At 37.0% G+C, this 22,991-nt stretch overlaps 1 protein-coding gene across 1 annotated transcript in view; it reads right to left on the bottom strand.

Moving 5' to 3' along the window:
• PRKCE (protein kinase C epsilon) overlaps positions 1-22,991 on the bottom strand; it is a 308,151-nt gene that overhangs the window by 76,656 nt on the left and 208,504 nt on the right. The window lies entirely within an intron of this gene.

Genomic DNA, 22,991 nt, shown 5'->3' with positions numbered 1-22,991 from the left:
TGAAACTACTTAAAGGCACAAAGCAGCTAAAACTAGGACCAAATTATGTACATCCCTGAAGTAACTGAAATTGCTCATAGCAGTAAAAGCTGGATTTGGGGCTAAAGGACTAAGCTTGATTTTCCATCACTGTGAATATATGTAGGCATACAAAAGTGCATATGTGCTTTGTAAATAAACATAAAAAACACATACACGAGAATACGTAAAAGAGCATTACAAAAGTAAAGAATCAAAACCCAAGAAATGCCAGAATTAAGAATGCTTGTAAACCCTTATCTATTCCCCCTCTGCCTCTTTAGCTTGCAGTTTGATTTTGGTTACTTAAATGATGACTACATTTTCTTTTGAAACCCTACTTTATTACTACAGGAAAGCTTAAAGAAATTGTAAATGAAGCTTATTTTTGGAGAAAGGATGGTTTCAGAATTAATTGTCACTCTAACAGAGGGAGTCTGTCCTTGCCTTGGTTACATCATCAACTCTACTAGTCAGGCCTCTTTCTTAAAAGTGTTTAAGGATTGGTTGCTACCTATTTCTCTTCTGCATCCTCTCTGCAGAAGCTCAGGACATTAACAGTGATGTGAAGTAAAACAAAAAGTGTTGTTCATAGAGTATAAAACAGTAACACCGAAAATATATTAATATGCTCTGGGCACAATTTTATTCCATCCAACTTTAAGATAGCCAATAAAGATGCCTAGTTTTGGAGCCTTGTCAACCTCAGCTCCCTACATGAAGACAGAGTTTATCTCCAATTTCAGTGCTACAGTTAGGCAGAATGAATTTAGGCACAGGTGATGTTTAAAAAAACCAAAATTGTTGAAGACTATGGCTGTGACCCCTCCATACCTAAGGTCTCCAGCTGTAAAATGATCATAGCAGTTTGAGCTGCTCCCACGGGGTACCCTGTTCATTGTATTGTGAAGCATTCAGGCAGCATGGTAAAAGAACCATAAATGCACAGGCTGGGAAATAAATTAGCAGAAGGTTTATATCTGGTACCTAAACAAGGCATCGCACTGATTATCAGAAACAGAAAAAGACAACTCCTCTTTTACTACAGCAATGGTTTGGGATAAAAATGTACACAGCCATGGAACTAAGGACTGCATCATACTGAATACTCAGAATGCTGAATTACACAGGAAATCTCAGTACAGTAGTGAATTTTCCTAAACTTCTTTAAAAGTAGCTGTTTGCATGTAGGAGAAAGATATTAATGTATTCTTTGCTAATCACTTCCTACTGGATGTAAGTGTGGGTAATCACTGGATTAAGAAGTTTTGGAGAGCTATCACGCAAATTCTTGTATTCAAAATTCCAAAGTACAAGATTTTATACAGCACCTTACGAGATTTATAAGGAGGAGGAAATAACACCCCTCCTTACAAAAGTGATGAAGAGAGTCACACAAAAGTAAGAAAACTAAAATTAACATCTTCCTAGAAGTCCTCAATGACTTCCACAGAACCAGAATTTCACCTTGCACTACATGTCTAGATAGGAAAAATCCTCTAAAGGAAGGGAAACTGATCTTGGCGTGGCTGGCTAACGTTAAGACAACTTTAGAAACTGTTGTCTATCTTTTTGCCTCGTCAGCAGGTAACTTGGTAAAGACGAGGTTTATATCCTTGAAGGCGTGCCCCACAATATCTAGGGACACATTACATTGGAGGTGCTGACGGAGAAGAGACATGTTTAACCTTGGCAGGGGGAAGAAGGGGAACTTAACAATAAGCAGTTTTCTTTTAAGCAGCAGCTGGTTTCTTGAACTTCACTTAAGCAGAGGAAGTAGCACCCAGCTGGGCTACTGCTATAACAAAGGCCTTGACTAGCACAGAAAAGAGGCTGGGCACGAAAGGGAGGAAGAAAAAACATCTGACTTCTTATATAAGAAGATCCTTTGTATGCCAACATACTTTCTTGGAGCTATTAATTGCTGGAATCCTCTCTTCTCCTCTAAACTTGTTGCCACATTAAAACTGAGGGTTTGAACAATTTCAAAGTGTTGCAAAAATTGTTTCTAAGAAGTAAAAAAGCAACTAAATATCACGACGCTACCTCATAGAAGAGGAATGTTTAGCACAAGCACTATTGTGATAAGTGCCATGTAAGGAGATACACACAGAGAAACCACTCCCCCGCCCAAGGGTTCTTGGATACCTCAGCAATATTTATTTTAGGCCTATCAAAAACAGAAGGAAAAAAAGCAGGGGTGGAGGGGACCAAAATGAATGCTCCGGCAGCTTTGGAGGGCTCAGAAGTCACTCTCTCCACTCAGAGGTAGTAATTTAGATGCGAGCGTTGGTTAGAAATTCAAACTCCTGACTGATCTCACCAAGTATTGCTACTACGTTACTCTTTCATATTCCCAGCAAAAACAAATGAAAAATACTAAGTCATAGATTGTGCACTAAGAAATAGTCCTGATATGAGAAGATAAAGTGTACATACATTCTAAAAATAAATTAAGATAATCTTTGCAGTTTGAAAGCAGCAGCAAAACTCCTGACAGTTCCTGTCCAAGCAAAGCTCTTAAAAATCCATTTTAGAGGAGACTGACAACGATACACACAGGGTTTTACACTTTGAATGGAGCCTCTTACAGGATGAACATCAATGACTAATGGAAAAAGGATTACAAACCAAGTGCAGCTGGAGAACTTCTGGCCAGGAGAGTCCCCTGCTCCAGGGAGAAGAACTGTGGAAGCCCTCAGGCTCCTTTGGCAGACTCTGTTAGTGATACAAGGATGTGACTGGTACTGCAGATGTTCACTATCACCAATTACATGTGAGTGACTTTTAAAGCTCTAACAAAGGGGAAATAAAACAATAACTTTCTGTGTTATTGTGATCTTCAAGTAAAACTCTGACATGGCAACCACCAAAGCCAAGAAGGTACACAAGCAATTCCCCATTATCAGAATGAAAATGTGACATACTCCTCAAAATGCCCAGATTATTCTTGACTGTAATCCAGAAACTTCAAAGACAAAACACAAAAGAATTGGAAGTCTCAATATCTACTAAAAAAACCCCAATGTACACATTCCAGCAGGCTGTTCCTAAATATCAACAACTTTTGTGTCCTGTACATTACAGATGTGGAGTTCATATAATAGATTTTACAAGAGTTATGAATTAACGTAACAAAGTCAGATAACGGTGGTGGCTTAATGGCAGCTCTGACATTGAGATTCTTTGAGTCCGGACAATTTTTCAGGTTGTAAAACATGTGCTATTCACCAAGAACGATGGCTCTGGTCCAGCATATATGCCATTTTTTCCAGTCATTCTGATGGCCTGAACACCAGTAAAAATGCTTCTACACCACTTTCATTTTGCCACTCTCTTGTCCGTATCCACAAATATGTACAGGTATATACTGCTTCCATGAACTTAATCAACAGCCAACGTGTTTCCAATATGTGATGGAATTTCTCATAACACTTTAACACACAGTAGACTATTCATGAGGCTAATCCTGCAGAAACTGCTTTTGTTATGCTCCCACCAAATGAGTCTGAGTTCTCTGCGAATGGCCTGGCCTACGGTCACATTAAGATTTGCTTGCACTGTCTAGGTGAGAGACCTTGTGGCTCTGGGCAGACTGATCAAGCTGTCCCTGCTTTCTAAGCCTAAATTTTACTATGATTTTATGACCTGTTATTTGACATTTAAAAAAAAGGAAGTATTAAAATATGACAGATTTAAAATAAAATTGAGTCTGAAGACACAGAAAAAGCATGCACAAATAAACAAGGGAACTTAGAAATAGAGTTAATGAACAATTCAAAAGGTCAGTAGCTCTTACAAAAATGCCCTTAAAAACCTTTAATCTAGACACACACACACAAAAAAGGATTTGTTAACCGAAAATAAAAAGCAGTTCCTCCTTTTTTTCTCACTTTTACCATTATAGTTATGATGACATTAATGACGAACTTGTAACTGTTTTCCTCAGCACAGGCAAGAATGTGTAGGAAGGGTTTCATTTTTCCACTATTTTAAAAGTCCTTTGTCTCAGGGACCCCACAAAAGGAAACGCAGACACCCTTTACAATGTGAAAAGGCAGAAAGTCATTCTGATTCTAGCTGGGTAACCCCTACAGGCATAGATTTTTACAACATGTGCAAACCCCAAATGTTTTTTATTTCTATATGAAAACAATGAAATGATAGTTTTCTAAATTACAGATAGAAGATGATGCAAGTAATTTTCTTGCACACATTTTAAATCTGTTAGAACCCGACTTCATAAGGAAAACAGGAAAGTTTGCAATAACTTCAGTTTGACAAATTCAAATTTACTCAACTCCGGTCTTTGGATCATGAAGTCTACATTTTTCAGAGACCTCTAATGAAACTATTCTTTGGGATAAAATGAAACATTCTTTAATTTTTCAAAATTTGTTTCTTGCGAACACTGTATCTCTAGAAGTTTCTTTTTAGAAAATCAGATTGTAATTGTTGCTTGCATGACTTTTCCCCTATGCCACTGTTGGACTGCGTAATGTTTTTCTTGCCACACAAGCATGCCTATAAGAAGCCCAAACAAGTTCAGAAAGAGTTATATAACATTTTTTGCATTTTTGGGGACTGTAATTAAAGCGATAAGATTATGGCAGAGATCCTAGAACAGATTAAGCGCAGAATTCTATGATGAATGAAAGTTTGGGTCATTAAAAGTGCAAACCTAGATTTTTTTTCTTTAAACCACACACAGTTCAACATCTAGAACATAAAATTTTGCAGTTAACAAACACCTCTAATGGAGGTCAGCAAGAGTCCTGGCGCATGTGTTTAAGAAAAAAAACCCAATCAAACCAAACACAAAAAAAAAAAACCCAACAAAAAAAAACAACCCAAAAAATTGCTAGTAGCAAGCCTGACTCAAAACGACTGTGCTGTATCTAGATTGAAAGTAATTACATGAAAGGACGTACCTAGTCATAGATGTAGGAATTCTTAGGGAAAAAACTTTTTAAGAACATCTGACAGAGATAACTTGGATGTACACAGGACCTAATCCATATCTCTGAATCCAGGTAAATCAAGTTTCACAGATCTCGAAAGCTGTCTGAAGACAGAGCTTAATATTTACTTCAGCATACTGAAGTGTTGGAAATAGAAAGCTAAAAGCATCCGTGGTTAGAATACTGGAAGAAAAACAGTCACCGAGCCTCCAGCATGTATAGTGTAGGTTTACAGAAAAAAGAACCTTTCTGTTGAAAGACAGATATAAACAGCTTACCAATATAATATACTCCCACATATTTCTCTTCACATAGGTAATTTCTCTCTGCATTATAAATGTGACTGTGTTGTAACACAGAAAAGGAACCACATGGACATCTGTTGAGACCCTCCTCTTGCTAGATGATGACCAGCAAGTATCATTTCCGTGCATCATCAGTCATAAGCCTTCAACACTGAGCATTCTTCTTCCCAGTGCCAATGAGTTTCAATGTATTTTTTTTCAGTCCAAAGCCTTTTTATGTGGGCTTTGAACTGTTTCTCTAGTATTAAGTCATACAGAAATGTAAAAAAAATAATAAATCTTCTATTAGTACATATTAAGGTTTTTAAGTAGAACCCATGTTTAAAATCACTGCAGCAGATCTAGCTTTCATCTGTAATGTGAATGCAGTTTTAATCACAGATATATATGAAAATTTAAATCAGCTCAAGAAGGAAGCCAAGATTTTTTAGAGAGTAAGAAAAAAATTAAAAAGTCAAACTTCTTTAAACAGCTCCAAAAGTTTTAAATTTATAGCAGACATATACAAGAAATGGTTATGAAAATAACTAACCTGTGCATAGGGGAAGCTGGATGAACACTGAACAACCAGGATAGAAATATATTCTAGCAAAAACGTATGTGCTTTGAGTGCATGAATATACAAACATATCCCTGCAAGTGTTTTATACGCATGGTTTGGCCAGAAAAACAGTGACAGACTAACCTGTTTCTGTCTCCTGAAACATACTGTCCTGCATCCTCTTTTCTGATTTAGAAAAGGAAACAAAGTGTTTCAAAAAGCAGTCAAAAGTGTGTACAAATACTCGTTCAATTGGGTTTCAAGACTCAGGAGAGAACACCTCATGATACACAATCAAAACAGCAATGGCAAACTCACCCGTGTGTGCCTTTCATGTCATTTCGTCTATTTGATTTTCCTATTTTATTCATTTCATCCCACAAACTCCCGTAAGAGTGGCTAAGGCACAAAGTAAGTGTAGCCAGCAGGTTAAGACTTGTATCTATCTAACTGAGCCAGGCCTTGTTCAAACAGAGGATGTCAAAATTGCAGACTTCAAACCAGCAGCCACATGCTTGGCAGTGATGCTAAGCAGAGCAGCGGTCAGGGAGCGGGGCTGATCCTGCCTACAGAGCTCACAGTCCTGCAAGAAAATAGTGACTGGTAGTCACCGTCACAAGGGATATTTGAGAAAGTTCAGACAAAATTGCCTGAAGAAAGAAGAATACACAAGGACGCGCAAGCTCCTGAAAGATTGATGTGTCTGGAGAGTGCCAACACCAGTGTACATTATTATACAAATGCTCCGCAATCTCTAGCTGTTTTCCAACTTAAGTGCTGCATTTGATGTACAGAAATCTAGCGTCCAATTTTTCTTCTGTCCTTTAAAAATCCACATTCAGATATTTTACATTCCATTTGGGATCAACTATTATAAGTCCTCTACTGCATAGGTAACATACCGTCTAATCCACATAATCTAATACTGTGGAGAAGTGAAATAATTAGTTCCAAAAATTATGGCATGTCGCCTTGAGAGTATAATTAATTTATGTGTAACAACTACTACTGAGGCTTCATTGACTATAAACACCAGGAGAACAAACAAAACTAAAAAAAAACCCCAAACCCAAAAACAAAATAGCAATTGCACGTGCTGCTCACATAGTTGCAGTGCCAAAAGCTGAATTTCTAACAGATGACAAAATGACACATCTCATCTGCAATACATACTTCTTTCTGGTCACAGCAAAAAAAAAAAAAGGCGGCTAATGTTTCTGACCCTTCTGAAGCCAGTGGGAATATAACCATTATCTTCAAAAGGATCAAAACTGACCCACAAATCTTGTTTTCCATTCTCATGAGCAACTTAATAGCAATCATGAGAATAAAGAGTTTAGGATCACATCTAAGGTGATTACAGCCACAAAACACCAATGTGAAAAAAACTGTAGTTCAAATTTTCTTATGACTCTTTTAAGGAGAAAATCCATTGCTGTCTGGAGAGGCAGGGCTACATGGGATTTCACAGCTGGCTTCCTGTCCCAGGAGAGAACTGCTGCTGAGGAGAGCAACAGCCTCCTTCCCACTTGCTGCCTCGCAGGCACCAGTGAGTGTCAGGCAGGTTGGAGCTGCTCATTGACACACAGATTATTTTTTGCAACTTCCTTTTTTCAGCTCTACCAGCAAACTGATCCAACTCATCCACACAGGAGGTCACTGGAACAGATGCAATGGAAAGACTGGGCACCCCTGGCAAATGGGAACAGAGGGGAAGACCACCTCATCCATCATGAGCAGCACGGTCTCAGATCAGTGTGCATGTATCATGAAACTGCACTATCAATTGGTCAATGTTCAAATAAACATTGGAATAAAACACCAGTATTTTGGTTTTGTACAAAAAGATCCAAACTGTTTATTTTCCATTTTTTACCCCTCAATAGTTAATTTCACTTTTTTTTTTTTTTTCCATTGAATTAAATGCAGTCACAATTAAAAACAAACAAACGCCAATTCCCCAACCCTGCATGAACTGGGGAATATCCTGAAAAAAGTTTTCAATGACTTATACCTGGTTGTCAGATAGGGACTGAGTAGATTTTCTGTATTCTTTCCATAAACATTCTCATTAGATGACAGACTGCAGCAGTAAAATGTTATACAACATTCCTAAAATCTACACAGTGCCATCACACAGTATCTTGCTTTCATCATTATGAGCCCGATCAAAAGCAAAGTAGCTTTTATGAGTTCTGGATCAAATCACAGTTCCAGGTACAACTTTTGTAGCTTCACTTGATTGTTCCATGCAAACAGTGACAATATAAGAACACAAACTTTATTTTTTAAGACATGGCTTTAAAGACAGAGCTTTCAGTACCTTTTTTTCAATATCAAGCCTGACTACAAAGAACATACAAAGATTAAAACCATGCAAAAATAAGTATGGGTTTTGATAAGCAGTAAGTAAAAATGAAGAATGTTTATGCATTCAATTGTGTGGCTTACCTGTCAAAATTCCCATCCCATGTGTATAACATCAGCAAGTTTTAAAGTAGGTTCAACAGCTTTTTATATTAAGAAAATAAGCAGAAACAGCCAGTGTCTTGGTGAGATTACAGGCATCAGCTATGAAAATGTCAATGGTATTTATGAACAGTGGAGTGATGGAAACTTCATAATAGTTTGAGAAGATATGGAAAATTCCATTCAGGACTTTTTTTTTTTTTACCACACATGCAAAGTTAAGGCAAAGTGCCTTTCCTTAAATAATGCATGAATAATGCATTCTCTTTGGATAATGCAAACAGGATTGCAACTAAAAACTTTAAAAGACCACCCACAATAGGTATTTGCTGAATTCCTAAAAAAATGAGTAGTTGTATCTGTGATTGCTGACACATACTATCTCTCTCTCCTTTCTGGTAGATGGATATATTTAGGTTTGAGCTCTCATTAAAAAAAAGAAGCTACCTTTCTTTTCACTATAAATTAACTGCTTTATTCGGTGTATCAGACACAAGCGCGATTGTATTTATTTTTCTAATTTAAATTATTTTAGGCTTTAAACTTCGAACTGTGGAGTGTTCTGTCCCTGAAGTAGCAAAGCTTTTCAGCCTATCGAAGAACGTAATATACGAACAACTTTTTGTTCATAGTCATCAGTACCTTGAAAACAATTGGTGAATTGTATATTTCAAAACTGATGTCAAAGGTTCACATAACTATTTTTAAAATAAGTTGAAAAAATGCCGTAATTTCCAATGCATTGATTTTACTTTTCCTTTATAGCAGTTGTGGTGTTAGGTGAAACAAGGCAAGGAAGAGGGCAAAGTTTTTATCTTTCTTAGTTCAGGATCAAAAACTAAACTCAGGACACAAGAATTGAACTGATGGACCAACACAGCAAGCCAGTAAAGCAGAACTATGCAATTGGTGTCTGATAACTAACAAGAACTAGAAACAAATCTCATATTTGAGGAGAAAAAGAACATCAGTGGGATATATTTCTGGCTTCATAAGATTACAAAATGTTGAACTTGTAGTTTATATTTGCCCCAGTGGTTTCACATTGCATTTCTACAACTATTCCTGGACTAAAACATGTTCAAGGAATATAACATGTCACAACCTTGGCCCAGTGCAATATTTCATTCTAAGAAAAAGATATTAATCATTAAAAAATGTTCTCTGGAATTAGGAACAAAAGAGCAGCGGTAACAATTTGCACAAACTTAGCCTTTGTGATTCAGTAAGTACACCAGCCGTGATTGGAAGCTTCCCATTCGGTACTGCGTGGCCATGCTAACCCAGCATTTCAAAGTAAACTTCAGTTGTACTGACACAGTTTCCCATGTCTTTAGTTCCACAGGAGAGAGAAGGTCTTTTTGAAATTTTCCCCTACTTTCACCTCGAGGCTTCGTGAGACTCCTTTGAAGTTTATAACCTAAGGTTTCTATGGGACAACAACTTACATAATTCAAAGGAGATCTTTAAGGGAAGATCACAAATTGCTACTAGTTAAATTAACAGACATCTACCCTTACAGGGTGTAAGAAGGAAAAGGAAAAATAATTAAAAGCCCAGAATTTTTCATTAACAGATAGTCATGGTTTTAAACCTTCTAAGCATTCTACTTAAACCCTCAAATAATTTTATTTGTAGTCTGCATATCTTTCCAAGACCATCAGTAATTTGACAAAGGCAGTAACTTGCAGGCAAAACTTGTGGGTAGGACCAAAAAATGATATAATTCTTCACTGTATCATGATAAGATCTGGGAACTTTTTTCATAGTTTAGATTTCTGTCTTCAAATATAACACAGTGAATCCAGTTTGCCAAGACACAATGTTCTCTCTGCTGTTAGTTGAATAATGTAATTTAGCATTTGTTTCAAGAATATTTTCAAAAAGAACTCAAACTCATGTCCTCTAACCTCTTCAAGCAGTAGCTTCCACATTTCCTCAAAGAATGTAAACAACTTTAAAAAAAACATACTACTAATGGATAAAACATTACTTTTCTCTGGAAAAGGTCAGTAAATAAATTTCCCTTCTGTCAATGCTTTTTGCAGAATGATGTTAATTGTGCAATCAGATAATGGTTAACAAATTTTAAAGAAGTCTGTATTGTGTATCAAATCCTGAATCTGGTGATATTTTAGGTTCCAGGGAGCTGTCTGCGGCTTCTTAGATGCAGATCATCAGTCTAAATCCAGTTAAAAAGCAGAGTGAAACAATACTCAGATATTGGGTTACACATGTGGCTGAGATTACATGTTAGCCTAAGGGATATTTGAACCACTTCGAGTGTTTTATATAATAATACCACATTGAACTGCACTGTGGAAGCAGTTAATCTCCTCGGGCATATCACCCAGCAACAATTCTTTCTTAACTTTTCCCACAGGTTCATGGCAGATTTCCAAAAGTTCAGAGGTTTGGTGAGCTTAAGCCTCTAAATTCAGATTTCTGTCTAAAACTCCCTCATTTCTGATCCAGAAATCTCATTATATATGATCTTCCTGTTTCTCATTATGCTAGAAAAGCTCCACAAGCTTCCTTTCCTATACTGCTGCAATACAGCAGTTGCCATTAAAGGATTTGCTCTTGAATACTGCAAGCACGAAGGGGATGTTTATATATGTGATGCACAAAGCGAACATGTGGCACAAGCCTGTATGAATGAGACCTCAGCATCATGACCACCAAGTTTCTCACATCTGAATGCAACCAAAGAGGACTTTCCAGAGTTAAATACATTACGGGGCAAGAGTTGTCTATAGCCTATCTTTTCTTTAAGTGAGACCCCACCTGGAGTACTGCGTCCAGCTCTGGGACCCCCAACAGAAGAAGGACATGGAGCTGTTGGAGCGAGTCCAGAGGAGGGCCACGAAGATGATCAGAGGGCTGGAGCACCTCTCCTATGAAGACAGGCTGAGAGAGTTGGGGCTGTTCAGCCTGGAGAAAAGAAGGCTCCAGGGAGACATTATAGCAGTCTTCCAGTACCTGAAGGGGGCCTACAGGAAAGCTGGAGAGGGGCTTTTTACAAGGACAAGTAGTGACAGGACGAGGGGTAATGGTTTTAAACTGAAAGAGGGTAGATTTAGATTAGATATTAGGAAGAAATTCTTTACTGTGAGGGTGGTGAGACACTGGAACAGGTTGCCCAGAGAAGTTGTGGGTACCCCCTCCCTGGCAGTGTTCAAGGCCAGACTGGATGAGCCTTTGAGCAACCTGGTCTAGTGGAAAAGTGTCCCTGCCTGTGGCAAGGGGGGTTGGAACTAGATGATCTTTAAGGTCCCTTCCAACCCAAACCATTCTACGATTCCATGATTCTATGAAATGCTCAGATAAATGTGTTAAAAAGTGGCTGAATTAAGTTTAAAATAATTATTTCATTTCTACTTCAGAAATTCAACAAAAGAACACTGCAGACTGAAAATCTGAAAGAGGATGGCATCACTCTTTGGCATGCTTCTTAGTTAAGTCTAATGCATTATGCATGATGCCCTTTTGGCTCTGGCATGACATTGCCAGCTGTGGTTCGCTGCTTACATTCCTGATGGGAAAGCACAAGATACTGTAACACTTACCTCTTTCTTTCAGTACCTTAGCTTTCAGTGATGGAAAATGTAACTTGTTCTGTCAAATCTATTATACACCATTTACCTGTATTACATCATGTAATATTTTTATATCTAATGTATGCATAATAATACACTATGGAAACACATATCAAAACACCTGTAGGGAATCCTGTTTTTTTCTGTCTGAGAAACCTCAGTATGTTTAGTTGCTATTTCCAGGTGATCAGATACATTATTTCACTACTGTAGAAGACGATGGAGGAATAGTGAGCTACATCAGTTTGGAGATTTTTAATGACATAAACACTACTTTCAGAAATATGGTTAAAAAGAAATGGTGTAAATATTTATACTGCACTACAGGGTTGCCTGTTTGCAGGTGTGGTATTAAGAGGGTTTCTCCACTCCAAGGTGGAGAACACAACACAGTGCTCTCCAACATTTACATTTCTAAACAGTTTCTCACTTTAAACATTTCCCACAAACAATATTATGTGCAAAGATGTCACCTCATTACATGCAAAACCACCATTTTTGGCTCAGGAAATGCCCAAGTCATTGATCTCCTGATATTGGGATAGTATTCTGGAAAAATGTCGCGATACGCATTACCCTGTACTTACTTTCTTCCTGGGCATCTACCTTGGTGCTGCTAGAGACCGGATACTGGGCCAAGCAAGCCATTGGCTGTTCTTACATTAGTATGTCTTATGCAATCCTTCATGAGATCAGACCTGGTTTTGCCTTTTCTTTGGCCCTTTATACAAATTAGTTTTCCAAAAGAGGATGAAAGGAATCTAGCAAGAGGTTAAAAATTCACGTTTCAAGAGAAAAATTACATGAGCACACAATATTAACCAAAACTGATAAATATATGCAAAATCCTTAGTCTAATATAACATTCTCTGTTCAACATGTCAACCCTTCCTGAAAATGAAGCTCTTTATAAATACTCGTTGATCTGTGTAAGCACCACACACTGATTTTTTTGTTCTACATGATAAACATGAGCTACCTGAGCCAGGCTTTTTCAATACCTATTGAAAGTCATTATTCATACACCTTTCCTCACTGTCTGGGTTTCTGTAGTTCTATAAATGCAACAGTGACCTTTAAAAGCATTAATTGTATCTACTTTATTTTCCATACTTTCCTGTTTCCAGAACATGATTAATTTCTGGCAAAGCATACGCTTCACACAGCTGAAAACCCTGGCAATTCACAAGTATAAATTAGTCGGACAACAGGAAACATTGTCCAAAATTCTGCCATCATTTAAGCCATCCAAATCCTCTAAAATGAGTAAAGCAGCACAGAAGAAAATAGTGCATCTTATCTTCAGGGCGTAGTTTTTTCTACCATTCAGGAAGCAGTTTTAAGGGGCAGAATTGTGCGTGATTATTTTAATATTGGGTTTCTGAGGATAGAAAAGAGAAAATCAGTACCACCACAGACTTTTCAAGAAACCACTTATCAATTAGAGTATTTGAATTTACTTGTGTGATTCTGCAAAGCTTCTTGGAAAAATTTATTTATAAAAGCTTATGAAATGGATCCCTTTCATCCTTCTACTGGCTGAATGGAAAGTTAAGTACCTAAAAGGACAATTTTCTTTCTTGTGTACTTGGCAAGGTATACACGCTCTGAAAGGAAGAATTCTAACTGGGTCTTTCTTGGACGGCTAAAATGAGGTGGCCTCTTTACGTCACAACTTAAAAGTTAGTCTATGGAAATACTCACACTTTCTACTAGCTGGTATTATTCCATACACAATTAAACTAGTTAAGTTTGTAAGTTAACCTGCAGAGTGCCTTCCATGAACATTCAGTTCCCTTATAATGTACTACCTTTAAAAGAAGAAAGATTTTTTCCAGCACAGCTACTCCTATTACTTAAATTATTTCAAGTAGTGTCATTGGATGATTATTATTTTTAAGAGTCAGACCATTACGACAAAACTCCATTAATCCTTAGAGGACCTAGTGGTCTGATGGCAACAAAGCTAACCTTACACACAGAGACGCTGTGCATGGGAAAGAGACTTAGAATTATTAAATACACTGAGTGATGCAGGAAAAGATGGATTAGTACACTGAATGGAGGAAAAGTAAAATATTTATGCTACACTGTGTAGGAAGCAAAAAACTGTGAGCAAATTAAGCAGAGGATTTCCCTTTGGGAAATAATTTAAAACACTCTTTATACTAGTTTTATAATATAATAGACATGCTAGTGGAATATCCTGAGACCACAATATAAATAATTCATGCTTCAGCAATAATCAGAATCTACTTACTATGAAAGGAATATTAACTAAAACTCACAGCCCTTTCCCTCCTTTCAGTCTCATTTAAAGGTGATTATGCACATTTTTAGACATGGGAATTGAAGAATGGAAAAAGAAAGTGTTTCACAGTAGTTCATAGTTGCTTGCTGTAAGATGAAATAGCAGAGTCCAAAGCCTAATGCTCACTGTCATGATCTCCCAATTGCTAAACACTCTTTGCATTCCTATGAACTACTGTATTAAGAAGCACAGCCAGGACTTGGAAGGAATCTTTATTATTCAGGTTTCCTTAGTTCTGAACGATTACCTTTTAATGACCAATCAGTTGACTAGAAGAGAACAGAAAGCATTAACGATGAGATACAGTTTACCTGTACGTGTTTTATAGATCTACGTTTACTGTTTCTTACTACTAGGGGAAGTTTTATGTACTCTTCATACAGCATTTCAGCCCTGGCTTAGAGGCACTGTGGACTCACAGGCCCACAAGTGACATACCACTCACTCTCCTCCAGAGAGTGACATTTCTTAGCTGCTAAGTTGACATTATGGATCACTTTCCTCGTCATCTTTTTTAAGGAGATAAACAATGCACTGAACACTTCTCAGCTTACAGAATGGCCTTGGGCTCACCTTACGTGGGAACACAAAGAAGCTCTCAACATGCTTCCACACACAGAGGCATGAGACTATAGGCTGGGCATTGCTACTCTTAGCCCACAGTAATTAGGCTAGAATAAACCCTGCTGCCATCAAAAAAGTGCATGTGTTTCTGCTAAAAGTACTCACCCACAAGGAAGATAAGATGGGATAAAATGGATTCCCTTAAATCTTCTCACACATCCATTAACAGTGTAAAAATAATCTGATGGTGTGGTTTTGAGAAGAGATGAAGTGTAATTTAAGTTATACCCTACTCAAGTTCAGCCTACCTCACACATGGTGTATGGTGCAGAAGACATGTTATGCCAAAACTAAAGTTACTCTGTGTACATGCTAAAAAAAGCAATGAAAATTTTACTAAAGATGCAAAACCAAATGTTTTGTAAATTCCACTTCTTTCCCATGGTGAAATTCTCTCGTGCACAATTATCATTTACTAAGCTTACTGTTGTTACAAAAAAAAAAAAGTTGTATTAAAGTGCCCAAATGAATTCCAAAGAGCATCATTTCCTGCATCTAGAAAAGAAGCTTCAGAAGAATCAAATTTTATATGCAGTTTCCTTTTTCCTGACTCTTCCTTTGGGGTGCATTAGTTGTTTACTTGTAAGAGCAACACCTAACAAACACAGTATTAAATGTTCTCCCACAATCACTTGGGTAAAACAGGCTTTCTTTAAATAGCTTTTAAAACAGTTAACTAGCATAAATGAGACATCCTGATAGCTACCCATGTGAGCACTACATTTCCACTTATTTTAAAGACAGGTTTTATTTTTACAAATGCATCTTTATATTGAACCCCTTAAGAGGTAAATTGTGAACAATGCTTTATGGCTATACAATACAAGAAAAAGGGTGCCAGGGCAAAGGGCCAGTGGATTCATGAAGGTGATATACTCGGGTCTCTTCTGTCCAAAAGGGGGAACCTACATCAGCTGCGAGGATGGTCTAAAGACCTAGGTGCAGAGGAAGGACAGAAAGGAGGGTGACAGCATGAGGGTGACAGCACAAGGCTGCAAGGTGATAGATCCTGCTACAAACTGATCAGGCACATTTCTTCCAAGGGCTGCTGCCACAAGGCAGGTTACCCTTATCCTTCCCACTCCTCTCTCCCAAGATGAAAGTAAACTAAAAGCCACAATCCAGCCTTAACCTGCAGGATTTCATTTAAAGCAGCATTGTTCAATTATCCTGCTGGATGAGGAACAGTACTCCATTCCCACAAAGGTTGTAAGATTAAGAATGCCAGATGAGGAACCAACCAGCATGATGTTAACACAGCCATAGTGCAAAGCTTATACAGAGGCTTTGTGCACCCAGTAAGGGACAGGTCTACTCCAGTTCTGTCCAAAGTCTGCTACCCCCTTTGCCCAGTTTGGATGGCAATATTTCTGTCTCCTCTGATCTCTGCTAAAGCACGGTGTACAAGACAGACAGACTTGCCACGAAAGTTACTGGCAAAGCATCTGGTAGATACTCTGAAAATTCCTCCCCTCAAACATGCCTCAACTGGAGAAACGCGTTTTTCTCAAGAGGAAAACTGTGCAATATGTAGTTCCAGCTACTCTGTCCGAGAGATATGAAAACAGTACCTAAAAGGCCCTTAGCTCCACCTGTTATCCTAAAAACCTCCTGTCTGCACATGATCACATCAGGATTAAAATCTTGAAGCTGAATTTTACACTTGGCTACACTAAGATGTTTCTAACACAGTGAACTACTGGCACAGTTAACTCTAAAACCCTAATATGCAGACATGAGAACCAAGGTAAATAAAATCAGTACAAACTCCAGCTTGCCCTCACCTATTTCATGTCGGTAGTTGCAGTGAATTCTGGCCACAGATGCTGACTGGGGACTATTCCTGGGGTTGCTGAGGCCTCAGTTGGTTATGGCAAAGCAATCCATGGAGCTGCAGCTGCAGCACTCACTTGTATACATGCAAACTAGGAACAAGCCCTAGCTTTGAGAGGGTGTGAAAGAGTCCTGTTCAGTTTGGGTGCTACATCACAAAATAAAAGTCTTGCCTGTCTGAAAGAGAAGCATTTAGACTCTTCTGATTGATGCTGAAGGAGCAATTTCTCCTACGGGCCCTTGATGAGCCTGGCTGTGCTGATAGCCTGACTTGAAGTTTAACACTAAAAGGACTAATGTGAACAATGACTCTTCAGTGAGCTAACCAGGCTTTAATAATCCTTCAAGAGCAGCTAGCAATAACTGAGCAGCATAATAGCAAGTTTCCCAAAATCGGGTCATCATGCTGGAAACAGGGGCTTGTGTGTGTGAGAGACAATGATTACAGTATTTAATCATCAACTTCACCGGTCCAACTATTCTTGACCACAGTGTCTACTTTTAGACAATACAATGATTGCGGTCAATGCATTCGTATTGTGTAGCAGTCAACAGGAAATCTAAATTTAACATACGCAGTACCCAAATTTCTGAAAAACCTTATTCTGCCAAAATTTCATGTATTTACATGACTTCTTGACTGTATGATATATGAAACATCACCAGATACCACTCTAACTTCTAGTGCTTCAGGAAATATTCCAAAGAATGAGTCAATATCAGTTCATTTTAATTTCTTATGGTATGAACTGCCTGTAGAAACCACCTGGGAATTAAAAAATACCTACTATTACACATATTCTGTGTATATCCATATATAATAATGCAGTTAAATAAAATAATAAAATTAAGTTTGAATATAATTATTTATAAATGTGTATTAAAAGGTACCATAATATAAGCAGTATAAATAACATTGCTCTATGCTTACGAACCATTTTATTCTACCTTTTTACCATAGTTATCACTTACTATTAAGAAACCTTTGACAATAATTTTATATTTAAATTGTATTAAAATATTTTAGCACTGAAGTAGCTGAAAATACAGGGGCTAATTTAGCCTTTTGTCTCACACATGTACAAGTCCACTGAAGCAGGGAAAATAATGAACAGAATTGGGCCCTAAAAAGTTCTAATTTGACACTAATCAGTAACAAAAGCCAATGCAAACTTGTGTTAAACTGATTACACCCATATAGCAATATCTGCATAATGGCTTTAGCTGCTTAGCAACAAAAGTACAAGAATACCAGATAAAATGGATTATACGCTCTGATTAGTCCCAGATGAATGTAACAGTGCCCAGTCAGGTTAATTTGCACTGTATATCATAAATGACACTCCTCTGAGCTGTTATTGCAGAAGACATTTACTTTTTTTGTACAAATACATTCAAGAGAAATAAGACTTGCTTTTACATTACCAAAGACAGTTTTGGTCACATACTACAGTGATTCTTCTTAAAGACATCATAAGCATATGATTCTCTTTCCTTTTGCTGTTTTACATTTTCTTACACAAAGAAAACAAGTCACTTTAAAAATGGAACTCCATTTTACACCTTTTGCAGTGTTCCACTTTTCCATACTGATCCTTGTACACTATAATAATATTGTACTACTGGACTATGCTATGAATAGATATGCTGCGTTTAACATGCAGACAATTGTAAGGAAAAAATATGTTTTTATGGGTGGGTAAGTCTAACTATTTACCTGTAGTAACTGACTTTCTCTATTATTTATTTAATTACTTGTTTTCTCTAATAGAAATAGCTATAATACTGACTAACGGTCCTTTACAAGTTATGGAACTCTTGTCATTCAACAGAAACATTGGTCTGCACTAACTGTACTCTCTACTATGACTGTGTACAAAGCAATTTTGCTGAATATAGTACTGTGAAAAGAGGAGAGCACTATTTTCAAATTTATCTAATTTCATGAAGTTGGATAAAAAAGTAAATGGTAGATGTTAAAAGCTGTAGCTCTCTAGTCTTCTAAATTTATAGTGAATTATCATAATAAAGATTTCACTGTCTTAAATATCTTAAAAACATTTTATTTCTAAAGTATTTATTAGGATAATTCATTATAAATTATAGAGTGTGTATATATATATATGTGTATGCATCTCATAGGTTAGAGGTCTAGAAAATTTTAAGTACTATGAAGAAGGTTGACAGGGGTGTAGGAGGAACAAAGTGAAACTAGTCATACTTTTATTTTGTAGAATCTCAACCTTCCATTAAAAAAGACTTTAATTTTCACAGTTCTGAAACTTCCAACTGTGAACAAAGTATCATAAATACAAGAAAGTCTTCAGAAAAAATAGCTCTAGAAATACTTAAACCCCCTTATCAGCCACCTGACTGAAGCATTATCAAGAAAACCTAATGTTGATACTGTTTCATAGCTGATCACTTGAGGTTTGAAGGTATGAGGTTGGAGTAAAGAAGACACTGGAGAGGGGAATTGGGCAGCATCAGCATTATTGTCAGGTAAGATACTCTTTACTGAAAACACGAGGAACCAGCACACAGAAGAAGAGAAAGAGAAGATATAAGGAGGAGTGAAAAAAGAATATAAACAGTAGTAGCCCTGAAAAAACCCGACATTTTCTGAATAAAGGACACAATGCAGTCTTGAATAAATCAAAGATGATGATAAGCAAAGGTCAGTTATTACAAAAATGCTGTATCCTGTATGCTAGGCCTTGGGCAAGTTTCGCTATGGGAGTGCCAAATGCAGAATGTAGTATTCTTCATTTATATCCCAGCTGACAGACCACAGGCAAACCAGAACTCAAATCTCTGAATACATTGATAGATGCATTGACCATATTCTGGCAAAATAACGGAAATGCTGCCACAGTATAGGAGTGTTGAAAAATACTACCCAACTGTGACATGGTTTTAGAAGATATGCTACACCAAAATATCTGAGATCCTTCCATGTAAAAACATGCATCAGCTGAGGTCCTGCCTGTAGATTTTATGTTCTTTCTAATGTGTAGGACTAGGTTGCTGAGTTCATACCTCACACTATGGCAGACAAAACAACATATATCAGCTTCGCACACTTTATCCCAAGCTTTGGAACAGAACCCAGCTCTCTCGACTTCCAGGTCACCGCAGAAGACCACAAAACAATCCCCAAAGTACAATATTTGAATATATATAATTTTAATATGGAATGTTGATTTTTTGGGGGGCTGATTTTTGATGGGCTTAAAGCAAACTGGTTTGATCAAAGTTAGCTTTTGGATTAAGTAAGAACATGACAAATACCAGTCCCAAGAATAATCCTTTAAAATAAGGAAGATAGATGGGACTGCTAAAAGTAAATTCAGATATGTAGGGCTGAAAACACAACAGTGTATAAGGTATGCTGTTATTAGCCATTATTTGGCATGATTTCTGAATTCCAAGATAATTTTAAATGTGATCCCTTACTTGTTGTGACAATAATAGTATCATTTAGTAAATGATACTAATGAAAAGTCTGCTCCATGTAAAAAACAAATACTGGAACATACTTACTGTAAAAAGCATATTAGGCAACTTTTCTGCAGTGTCTTCACCTTATTACCAAAGGAAAACACTGCAATATATAAAGTCAAACTCATACATTCGGATTTTTGTGGAAGAGGAACAAAGACAGTAATCTCATTATATAAAGTCAACCTCTGAGTGCTTTGAAAATGAATACTGAGTCAATCTTCCCATTAAGTCAGGATGTACACAACAAATATGCTCTACTTGAAACGTAAAATTTAATTCCAGCATGATCACTTCAGGGACCAGTTCTGCAAAGTACAGCAGTCACGGCATGGCATACAATCACAGCGTAAGTAACTATACTACTGTTAAACACATTTTAAACTCTATTGTACAATAGCCTTTGTCTCAGTAAAGGTATTTTAACCACAGACCATGTTTGTTCAAGCAAGTTTTTCTACCTGTTTTTCCACTGAACCTGAGCAAATCATTCAGTGACTAATTTACTTGGTACATTTTCATTTGTTGTCATTAATAAATATTTTATAGCTTTAGCAGATGCATTGCTTTTCCTTTTACATATGTTTTGGTTTTTTGTTTCTTTATAGAGATTTTTGCAAATTGTTCACAGGCCATGGTCAAAAAAACCTCCAGTTTTTCAGCTGTGGACTTTTAATTTGATTGGGTACCACTAGGTGTAGTTTTGGTTGTTTGATAAGAGTCACTAACCTATGACTTGTAACTGTAAATCACTTAACTGTCAGTTCCTCTGAGTTCAAGCAAAGCCACAAACTATAGTTTCTGTCTGGTCAAGAGAGCTGGGAAGAGAGAAGATGGTGAGAAGAATTTCTGAATATCTTTGATGAATGGCTTTGAAGAGCAAGGAGGAAGGCAGAAAGCGTGATACAAAAGAGGGGAGAACAGATGAGAAATACAAAAGGAAAGAAATCTCCAGGAAATCAGAGTAGCAGGAGAACCTTCTGTCGTAATTCACCTAATGTAAAACTGATCTTTACTGATGTTCTGCCACACAATTCACATCAGGCTGCTGACACATTTATTTACACTTCAGGGAGCACAGTCTACCTTAGTCCTAAAGGCCCCTCTCTTCACAGAGTCTCTCCCTCACCCCAGTACAATCTTTCCATCACTTTCTTCATCTGAAATAATATGGTCAATTCTAGTTCCAGATTTTAAAATAATACATTAAAACATTTAAAGAGCATGTTCACACATATGTTCAAATGAAATGAAAGTCTGAACACATGAAACTTCCTCTGTAGACATAAATTGTATACACACCTTCCTGGGACACTTTTTTGCGTCAACTTCAAAGAACATAAAACGCTAATGCATTTTCACTATTTTAAGAACTGTATAAACTTATTAAACATTTGTTATTTGCATATTTGAACACACTATAGTCTTGATCCTACTAGCCATTTTCCTACGGCTTTCCCACTGCTCTGTTTACCTTTCCTGACAACTTTGCTGGAAGATGTTTTAGTCACAGCTTTTCTGTAATTCTACACACATAATTGCTGCTATTGCTCATTTGTGCCATACATAGTTTTGGTTATAATATGTGAATACATAGGTATTTACACATGCACACACATACACTCATACACACCATTAGTAACTCTCAATGTTTTTCAACATGCTAATTTAATTATTCATTTAATCTGCCAAACTTTTCCATTAAATTGACTCAAATACTTAAATGATGTAGTGTCTTACTGAAGAAAAAAAAAAACACAGAAGTTTGAAGGAAGTTGATTGCTTCTCAAATGGTTTTTTTAAAACATGCATATATACTAACACCTAAACTTATTCCCTACAGGTCAAAAACTCATCCCGTTGAAATGAATGGCATACTTAGTTCAACAGGCAAAAGTTCAAACTTTAGTGCTTTGAAATAGTAAACATTTTATCAGGTACTTCAAAAATAAAGGATGCTTCTGTAAATACAATTATATGTGATTGGTATTCTATCTGCAAGACAGATTCACCTTGTGGCATTTTTTTTGTCCATAAAGCTTTCTGGACAATCAGGCAAAAAACTGTCAGCTCAGTTGAACGACAAGAGAGAAATAAGAGACCAAAAAATGAAACCCAGAAATATTCTGTAAACACAACTGGTTTCAAGCACTTAGACTGACTGGATTCAGAAATCCTAGAGAGTCAGCTACACCATCCAAACGTTCACTTACATCTAAGCAGCAAATCCAAAACATGTACTACGAAGAGGGATTCTGTATGAATAACTACCAACAAGGAACACTCACAGGAACAGGCTCTCATTATCAGCTTTCTCTGCCTTTCCTTCTCCCTGCTCCTCAAGCACATGGGCGGCATTAGCACTATAGGAACTTATTTGATAGGCAGTATACCTATTTCCTTTCTTTTTTGAACATTTTGTATACTACACAATAAAAAAAAATGAAAAGATGAGTGTTCTGCCATAATCTCATTTCTGACAAGATAATTTTAGAATTTTTACTCTGAATACTGTATGTTAAAAACATTTGTACTTATTTCAACAAATGATACACCCTGTTAATCTACAAAAGGAACCCAGAAAACGGTACCTCAGCAGTTTTTTGTTTTATCCATGTGGGGTTTTTTTTATTTTTATTTTTTTAACTCATTTACTGCCATCTCCTGGTACTTACAAGGTAAAAGTATTTACACTATTTAACAGCAGCCAGAACTCCTGTTTAATACTACTGAATTGCTGAAAGGCCAAAAAATTCTCAGAAATATTTTTGAAATATTGCTGTACCTTTTACGTTGTTGTCTTTTAGTCTGGAAATAGTGAATATTGTT

The sequence above is a fragment of the Nyctibius grandis genome, chromosome 1 (genome assembly GCF_013368605.1).
Source record: "Nyctibius grandis isolate bNycGra1 chromosome 1, bNycGra1.pri, whole genome shotgun sequence".
NCBI classification, from domain to species: Eukaryota; Metazoa; Chordata; class Aves; order Nyctibiiformes; family Nyctibiidae; genus Nyctibius; species Nyctibius grandis.
Note: the sequence above shows the minus strand (reverse complement) of the source record. Positions and strands in the feature narration are given on the sequence as shown.